Here is a 10372-nt window from a genome sequence, read left to right as displayed (position 1 = left end):
TGATAATCTTTATATGTGTCTGTCAACTATTGAAATATCCTTTGTTGGAGTGTTTGCTCATGTACTTTATTAAGTTATTTATTGTACCTTTTCCCAGTTTTAATTGGGTTGCATGTGTGTGTGGTGTTTGTGGTTATTCCATCAATTAGCTTTAACCTGTGTCTTTACAATTAAACTGCATTTCTGTGGAAACATTTAGTTGGATCTTAGTTAGTAGCTTTGTATTATTTTGATTTTTATTCTAAACTAGGCATTTTAATAGTTATCAACACCAACTAGACATATTTACTCCATGGTTTTGTTGCACATAAATCTCTGGATTTTCTTAGGAATTAAAGATGCTGTCAGATAAGCCAAGAAATAATTTGTTTTCTCACCTACTGCACATCCCTGGTGGTATCGTGTATAAACAATGGACTGTGATTTGAAAGATCACCAACAGTGAAAGCACAAGCCACTCCTTGAGAGAAAGACCTGCGGCTTTCTACTCCAATGTGGTTACAGTCTCAGAAAATCACAGGGGCATTTCTATCCTGTTCAAAAGGGTTACCATGAGTCAACATTGACATGATGGCAGCAAGTTGAAGGGCTTTTTTTGTGTGTCATAATCATATGATACTAATTAATTGGAATCCAAGGAGTTGTTGATCATATGCGGGCCCTTCTCTCACTGGTTCTGAAGATTTGGGTCTTGGCAGATTCTTGACTCATTAAAGCAATGGTAGAACTTCCAAATAGGGATTTCATGTTCAAATGCTGTACCACTGAAGCTGTCTAGGACCAAGTATCCTCAGTTTTTCTGTGTGAAACAAACCCTTTAGGCTTCTTGCACACAAAATGTGGAGCCTATACTGGCTTCCTCGGTTTCAAGTGATGGACACTGTAGCACACGTGTTCCCAGAGGCTCATACAGGATTAGGAACCTGGGAGAATCATGTTAAAAACAGTGTTTAGGAAGTCGATTCTCTTTCTGGGATATAGTATTTGGGAAACTGGATAATTGGAAAAATAGTGTTACTTCCAAACCTAGTTTGGTCATCTCAGACTTCAGAATAAAGATGATTAGCAAAATATATGTGCTTCATATGGACAACAGTGGGGAAAATTTAGCTAGACCCTACATTTGTTTCACAGCTGCAACTAAATACTCTACTGTTATTTTCTCTCATGAGAAGAATTTATCTACATGGCCACACAAAGAATTGACCCAAATAGATAGCACCTTCTTTTCCTACTGTGCATTCTATTTTCATTAAGACTCCATATACCTCATTTCATGATTTTTCAATTGCCTTGACATTTCTCAGAGGCAGATCACATGGATTGCATTTTGTCTTCTCCCTTAGATAAAGGAGGAAATTAACATGTGGAGACTAACAAATTACCTTTTTCAAAATATAAAAACAAACTGTAATATCTCAACATGATTCAAGTGATATGAGGGAAAAGCCCAATATAACCTATTGCTTAGTTCAGTTACTGCATTCATCTCATTATCAAAACAATCACGTGTTCATAGAATAAAACTTTGGTGAACATGGGCTCATATTTTGAAATAAATTCACACATTTCTTAGAAAAGCATTCCCTCACAGTTACTAGTGAAGAAACTTGTTTGAATAAATTAAATGCTAAGAAATCATCCCGAGTGAGGTCCAGGTAGGATGGCAGGGGCCAGACCAAGTCCAAGTATACATATGGCAGCCAACTAAAAAGGGGGCGGGGAGGGAGGAAAAGGGAAAGAAAAAAAAGCGTGGTGGGGGAATAGGACACTGAGCCACCCAATGGGAGGGTATTGTTTGTGCCTCCACAGGGACCGAGGGACCAGATAATAAGCCACTGCCAGATGAATGTAGTGTGCCAAGAAGGAGTGGGGAGCCAGTGGAGGGGCCTGAGGGCTTGGCCCCCATATCAGCTATGTGGAAAACTGTCCCTTACTTGAGAGGATGGCACTGAAGCTCCAGCTAGGAGAGAGGAGTATGTCTGATGAGACCAAATGGGAACAAATGAAAGGGGAGGAAGAGAGTGGAGCACATCCTGGCCCATCAGGCCGGGAGGATGATATCCCCGCTCTGAACAGCCAGTGCACAGAGTGGACAATATGGTTGATCCCATTACGAAACAAGCTCTCCCTTGATGGCCCAGGGCCCTAAGGGGGACAACACTGGAGACTCACTGTTGGGTTGGCCCAGACTGACCCTGTGACACTGAGGCAAACCACTAAAACCATGTGGCAAACCAACTGTGGGAACAGCGCAGGGAGCCCCTGAGAGAGTACAAAGGACAGACCCTGGGGCCAGAGCATGGTACCCCATCTGACCTGACTGAAGGACACGCCTAGAGATAAAAAATCAGACCGTGATCTATTTACAGGTTTTTCTTTCTTTTAAATTTTTTTCTTTTAATTAATTTATTTTTCTATGGGTAATTGGTTTTCTTTTTTGTTTTCATCGCTGTGTTCATTGCCTGTCTTGCTATGGCTTGATTTTTGGTCTATATTATTATCTCTGCGGATCTATCTAGAAAAGATAGGCTGGACGAATTGTCTGGAGGAGAAAACAATTGGAATCAATGGTTCCAGGGGGACACGGGAGAGGGGGATGCGGGAGTAAGGAGGTGGTGCTGACCAACCCAGGGACAGGGGAGTAACAAGTGATCCAAAATCAGTGGCAAGGAGGGTGTGAGAGGCCTGGTAGGGATCCAGAAAGGGCAATGTGACCGAAAGAAGTTACTGAAACCCAAATGAAGGCTGAGCATGATAAATGGGACAAGAGCAACATAAAAGGAAATAGAGGAAAGAACTAGGTGATAAAGGCTATTTATAGAGGTCTAAAGACTGGAATGTACATATGTAAATATATTTATATAAGAGTTCGGGGAAACAGATCAACATGCATATTCTTATAGGTTTAGTATTAAGGCAACAGATGGACATTGGGCCTCCACTCAAGCACTTACTCAATGCAAGAACACGTTGTTCTATTAAATTGGCATTCCAGGATGTACACCTTCCTGACACGATTGCTGAAGAAAAATGTGTCCACAAGCAAACGTGGTGAAGAAAGCTCATGGTGCCCAGCTTTCAAAAGATAGAGTGTCTGGGGTCTTAAAAGCTCGAAGATAAACAAGCATCCATCTAGCTGAGACACATCAAAGCCCACATGGAAGAAGCACACCAGCCCCTCTGACCACGAGTTGTAGAAGGGACCAGTTGCCAGACATCAAAGAACTAAAAGTCATATGAGTGGGTGCCCACCTCCCTGATATGATCACTGAAGACAAATGTGTACATGAGCAAATGTGGTGAAGGAAGCAGATGGTGCTCAGCTATCAAAAGATATAGTGTCTGGGGTCTTAAAGGCTTGAAGATAAACAAGTGGCCATCTAGCTCAGAAGCAACAAAGTCCACATGGAAGAAGCACTCCAGCCTGTGTGAGCACGAGATGTAGAAGGGATCAGGTATCAATCATCAAAGAACGGAAAATCACATTGCAAATGAGGGTGAGTGCAGAGTGGAGACTCAAAGTCCATCCCACCCCCTTACTGAAGGGCTGTGTGGAGGAGATGAGCCAGTCAGGGTACAGGGTAGCACTGATGAAACATATAACTTTTCTCTAGTTCTTAAATGCTTCCTCCCTCGCACTATCATGACCCCAATTCTACCTCACAAATCTGGCTAGACCAGAGGATATACATTGGTACAGATAGCAACTGGAAACACATGGAATCCAGGACAGATGACTCCTTCAGGACCAGTGTTGAGAGTGGCGATGCCTGGAGGGTGGAGGGAATGTGGGGTGGAAAGGGGAAACCAAAGACAAGAATCTATGTATAGCCTCCTCCCTGGGGGATAGACAGCAGAGAAGAGAGCAGGGGAAGATATCAAACTGTGCAACATATGACAAAATAATAATAATTTATGAACTATGAAGTGTTCATAAGGGAAGGGGCAGAGTGGAGGGGGAAAATGAGCAGCAGATATTAAGGGCTCAAGTAGAAGGCAAATGTTTTGAGAATGATGATGGCAACAAACGTACATATGTGCTTGACACAATCGATGTATGTATGGATTGTGATAAGAATTGTACAAGCCCCCAATAAAATGATTTAAAAAAAATTTCAGACCTATTCTTTCTGATAACCAGGTACCATTTAGTTTCTTCACCATACTTTGCTATAACACTCATATATCCTCAGTGATCTCTTCACTGTTTTTTTTTTTTGTTATGGTCTTATTTATGTTGAAAAGTTTACCTTCTACTCTCTTTTCAACTTTTTAAAATAAAAATAGGTGTTTGATATTGGCATAAGCTTGTCACGCATCTTTTTATTTGACCAGGTGGTTCTTATTCTTTGCCTTGCTTATGTGGTGAATTTCATTCATAGGTTTTCAAATGTTGAGCTATTCTCGCATCCCTGGTAAGAATAATACTTGATCACAATGATATTTTAAAATATTTTGTTGGATTCTATTGGCTATAGAGAATTTTTGCATCTATGTTCAGAAGGGATGTTGGACTGTATTATTTTGTCTTTGTGGGATCTTTGCCTAGTTTTGGAATCAAGGTTTTGCTGGCTTCGTAGCATGAGTTTGGCAGTTTGTAGTCCTCTTTTTAAGTTCTGGACTAGTCAGTTAAATTGGTGATAGCTCTTCCCTGAATACTCTGTATAATTCCCCTGTGAAACCATTTGACATTGAGATTTTCTTGGTTGGAAGTTTCTTGATGACCGGATCTATTTCTTCCATTGTTGTGGATCTATTCAGGTTTTACACACCAATCTGAGTTAGTTTGGGTGCATCATGAATTTCTAGGCATTTCTCCATTTCATAGAGGTTATCCAACTTGTTCGAGTACAGTCTTTCATAATAGTATGGTATTCTTTTTATATCATTTGAATCTGTTTTGATGTCATCCTTTTCTTCTCTAATTCTAGATATTTGAATCTTCTCCTTTTCCTTTGTTAACCTTGCCAGCGCTTTGGTGCTTTGTCAAGTTTGTTAATCCTTTCAAATAAACAATTCTGTGTCTTATTGATTGCCCCATTATTTTTCTGTTTGCTGCTCTGATCTTTATAATTTATTTTCTTCTGTTGTTGGAGGAGTTGCTGTGTTAAGGTGTTGATTTGGGATCTCTCCTCTTTTTTCACATGTGTGTTATTTGTTATAAATTGTCCTATCATAAGTTCCTTTGCTGTGTTCAAAGTTCTGGTTTGATGTGCTATTATTATTGTTTGTTTCAAGGATTAAAAATAATTCCATCAGTTATTAGTCTAATAAGTAGTTCTTAAGTAGTATGTCGCCCCATCTCATATGTATGCTCATATGTTTTTGTTCTTCCTATTGCCGATGTCCAGTTTTATAGCATTGTGATCTGAGGAAATGGATTGCAGGATAGAAATAGTTTTGGATTCATTGAGGCTTACCTTGTGGTCTAACATATGATCAATTCTAGTATATGCACTGTGTGCACTGAAGAAGAATATATGTTGTCTTGTTGGGTGGATTGTTCTTTACATGTTTAAGAGGTCAAGTTGTTTGATTGTGTTGTTTAGATCCGCTGCTTCTTTATGGAGTTTCTTTTCTGAAAATGTAGTATCATGAATGCACAATATGTAGGGAAAAAATTGTCTCAGGAGGGAAATTGAGTATTTACTTAGCACGATAGCCAAGTATTGATTGCCTTTCCTCAACTGGGGCCACAACTGTAAGTTATATATAGTCAATTTTATTAGTGAAACAGGGGCCACTCTGCCCTTAGTGGTAGAAAAGGGAAGACACTCTCAACAATTGTCCTTCCACACATTCTCCAGAGCATATTGATGCAATTACCTTACAGTGGAGCTAATAATGGTCAATTCTACTGGACAGAGAGTCAGTAGCAGTGTGGAGGGTCCAGTTAAAATGGCAACGAGGTAGAAAATCGTCATGGCTAAATGGCAGCACACCGATAAAGAGTATGATAAAAACAAAGATTAAATAATGTATAAACACTAATCCTAGGATCATAGGAGCTCTGATGACGTAGTGGTTACATATGGACTGTCAATCACAAGGTTGGCAGTTAAAAACCAGCAGCTGCTCCATGGGAGAAAGATGAGGTTTTCTATTCCCATTAAGAGTTAGAGTCTCACAATGGATGGATGTATGGTTTGTCGTAAGAATTGTATGAACCCCCAATAAAATGATTAATTTTTTTAAAAGCCCTAATAAAAAAGTTAGAGTCTCAGAAACTCACAGGGGCATTTCTACTCTATCCTATATATATGGTCACTATGAGGTGGTATTGACTTGAAATCAGTGAATTTGAATTTAATCCTATGATTGTTGCTGTTGTTATGCCATCAAGTAAACTCCGACTCATAGCAACACCATGCACAACAGAACAAAATACTTCATGTTCCTGTGCCATCCTCACAGTTGTTCCTACGCCTGAGCCCATTTTCCCACCCTGTGTGTCAATCCATCTAGTCAAGGGTCTTCCTTCCTCCTTTGCACCGGCCCTCAACTTTACCAAACATGATGTCTTTGATCATTCATTTTTTGTGTGCCAAAATGGTATCGGTAAGAAGACATGGGTGGAGTTTAGTGAATTGATCAGGTTATAACCTGATGATATCTCTTAGAAGTGCTGCTGGGATATATGAGGGCATACTGAAAAAAAACAGAATTGCACTGGGCAGAGCAGAGCTTTCATAGTATGCATTTTTCTCTCTAGGTGAGTATTGGGCAATTTGCTCTGAATTAGTGCACCCAGTGGCATAGCCTGGGAAGATTTTTTTTTTGGTCACAGTGAATTTTTTCATAAAAGCAGTTTCACTTGAACCTCGTCTGTGTGTGTGTGTGATGGCCAATTTAAGAAAACTGTGTGCAGCTGTGAAATTTTGTTTCCTGCTCAGGAAAAACGGCACACAAACTGTTGTGATATTGAATACAGCTTATAAGGGTAGCACTATGGGAAAAACTCCAGTGTACGAGTGATTTTATCATTTCAAAAAAATTGAAATGTCAATTGATGAGAAACATCATTCTGGATGACTGTCCACTCCAGAATAGATGAAAATGTCAACTCATAGTGCATTTGGAGTTCATTCCACCAGGTCAGACTGTTAACCAAGCTTTCTATTTAGCGGTTCTGAAAAGATTGCATAACAGTGTGCAACATAAAAAAGCCTGATTTGTGGCAGACGGGTCACTGGTTTTTCTACCACGAGAATGCACCTGCTCACACAGCCATCTCAGTGTGCCAGTTTTTGGCAAAATACCCAGCATGCTTCTCTTGCCCCGCACCTTACTCACCTGACTTTGCTCAATGCAGCTTCTTTGTGTTTCCACCATTGAAAAGAGACATTAAACAACAGTGATTTGATGACATAGAAGAGGTGTCGGGAAAAACAAAAACAATGAGTAAGGCGCTGGCAGCCATCCAAACAGATGACTTTTAAAAATGTTTCCAAGAATGGAATCACTGATTTGACAAATGTATTAAATGTGATGGAGAGTACTTTGAAGGTTATAAAGTTGCTTTGTAAAAAAATTAAATGATAGTAATTGATAAATTATCAAAAGTTCATGTGGGAGGGTAGAGAAGGGAGGGGAAAATGAGAAGCTGATACCAAGGACTCAAGTAGAAAGAGAATGTTTTGAAAATGATGATGGCAACAAATGTACAAATGTGCTTGACACAATGGATAGACGTATGGATTGTACTAAGAGTTGTAAGAGCCCCCAACAAAATGATTTTTAAAAAAATGATTAGACAGTAGCTTTAAAAACTAAATTAAACCCACTGAACTTGAGTAAATTCCAACTCATAGCAACCCTTTAACAGGTTTCTGAGGCAGTGAATCTTTACATAAATAGATAATCTCACTTCTCAGGGCAGCCAATTTCTGTTTACTGGGAGCAAATCACCAGTTCCCGGAAAAGGAGATCATGCCTGGTAAAGTGGAGGAAGGGCAGCAAAGGTGAGGAAAGCCCTCAGTGCAATGGATTGACACCTCAGCTGCAATAGTAACAGTGTAAAGATGGTGTAGGATCACACAATGTTTGCATTCTGTTGTGCATAAGGTTGCTATGGGTCTTGGTCAACTTGATGGTATCTAACAAGAGTAAATCAGTGGAGCCCTGATGGTGCTGTGGTTATGTGTTCGGCTTCTAACTACAAGGTCAGCAATTTGAAACTACCAGTTGCTCCAAGGGAGAACAACAAGGCTTTCCACTCCCTTCTGTCTCAAAAACCCACAGGACAGTTCTATATTGTCCTATAGGGTCATTACGAGTTGGAATCAACTCAGTGGTGATGAGTTTGGTTTGGGTTTTGAAAGCATTATCAAGTAAGCATTGGACTGCTAACCACAAGGTTGGGGTTCAAACCCACCAGCTGCTCCACAGGAGAAAGATGAGGCTGACTGCTCCTGAAGATTTATAGCCTCAGAACTCCTACATAGGGTCGCTATGAGTTGGCATCAACTTGATGACAGTGGGAGGGCTTGAGGAAGTAAACCAGAGGAGCAATTCAGAAAAGGAGGGTGAGATTTGTCACACAACTCGAAGAATTTAATAAATGTCACTGAATTGTAAATAAATACCTAAAATTTAAATACATAGCTTTGGTTGGGAGGAGAAATTATGTTTGAGGTGTACCCCCTCAGATGGCTCTCTAGAAGCCATCTTCTCCTTCTTTCTACCACTTTGTTGGTTAGACCAATATACTTCTTAATTCAGTTGCCCTGCTTCATCAAGTGTACTGTGCTACCTGTGGGCTGTTCAGGACTTTACCACCTTGCTAAGCCAAACATGGGCTACCTTGATATGCCATGCTGTTCCATGCTATGGCACTGTTCCACCTTGCCATGTTTGCTTCCTGTGGGATGACTTCACACACCTTGCCTATCCTCCAGACATTCCACCTCCAAATGCCACAGGGGTAGTGAGTGATCTCCCACCACTATATCATAATGCTCCACTGTGACTTACCTCACCTTGCTGTGTTACGGGTCTCTGCTAGCCCTTCCTACTTTCTGCTTCTCTGATCTTTGGGCTAGTGGCCAAGTGAGTTGAAAAGACCTTATCTATATTAACTGACCCATGAAAGTGGGTGAGACTGAGCTCTTTGTACTGCTGTGTGGACCAATTAGCTGTTTTAATTCCTTTGTACTATATTAACATATATATATATATATATAAATAATTATAACTGTCCTGGTTTTGCTTCTCTAGAGAACTCTGCCTAATAAAATGTCCTTCAGGGGGGACTGGCCTCTCTTGCCAATATGTCCAAAGTATGCATGACAAAGTATTGCCATCCTTTCCTCTAAGGGGTACTCTGGACTTACTTTTACCGATATAGATTGGGTTTTATTTTAGCAGTCCTTGGTACTTTCAATATTCTTCCCCATAATCACAATACAAATACATGGATTCTTCTACACTGTTCCTTATTCAATATCCAACTTTAGCGTGCCTATGATGTATTAGAGAATACCATGACTTGGGCCAGGCACATCTTAATCCTCAAAGTTACCTCCTTGCTCTTCAATACTCTAAAGAGGTCCTGTGCAGGAGATTTACCCAAGGCAATACATCTATTGATCTCTGACTGCTACTTCTATGAGCATTCATTGTGCATCCAAACAAGACAAAATTCTTGACAACTTCAAGCCTTTCTCTATCATAATGTCACCGGTTGGTCCAGTTGTGAGGATTTTGGCCTTACTTACATTGTATGTCATACAGATGGCTACAATCTTTGATCTTCATCAGCAAGTGATCCAATTCCTGTCATTTTCAGCAAGCAAGGTGTAACATCTGCATACTGCATCCTTCAATTTCGATGCCACACTCTCCTTCATAAAATTCAGTTTCTCTGATGATATACTAGTATGTATATTGAACAAGTATGATGAGATGATACAAACATGATTCACCCATTTTCTAATTTTAAACTATGAAATATTCCTTTGTTCTGTTCACACAACTGCCTATTGATCCTTATCCAAACTTCTCATGAGCACATTGAAGCGTTCTGGAATTCCCATTCTTCTCAAGTTTATCCACAATATATTATGATCTACACAGTTATAAGTCTTTGAATAGTCAATGAAACACAAGTGATCATCTTTCTGGTATTCTCAGCTTCGACCCAAGATCCATCTGACATCAGTAATGATATCCCCTGTTCCACACCATCTTCTGAATCCAGCCTGAACTTCTGACAGTTCCTTCTCAATGTACTGTGGCAACTGTTGTTGTAAGATCTTAAGCAAAATTTCGCTTATGTGAGATATCAATGATATCATTCATGTTTAAACATTCTGTTAGGTCACATTTCTTTGGAATGGGCACAAATATCGATCCCTTCCAGGCAGTTGGT

Source organism: Tenrec ecaudatus, unplaced genomic scaffold (genome assembly GCF_050624435.1).
Source record: "Tenrec ecaudatus isolate mTenEca1 unplaced genomic scaffold, mTenEca1.hap1 Scaffold_554, whole genome shotgun sequence".
Taxonomy (NCBI): domain Eukaryota; kingdom Metazoa; phylum Chordata; class Mammalia; order Afrosoricida; family Tenrecidae; genus Tenrec; species Tenrec ecaudatus.
The sequence above is the reverse complement of the archived record's forward strand: the minus strand, read 5'-3'. Positions refer to the sequence as shown.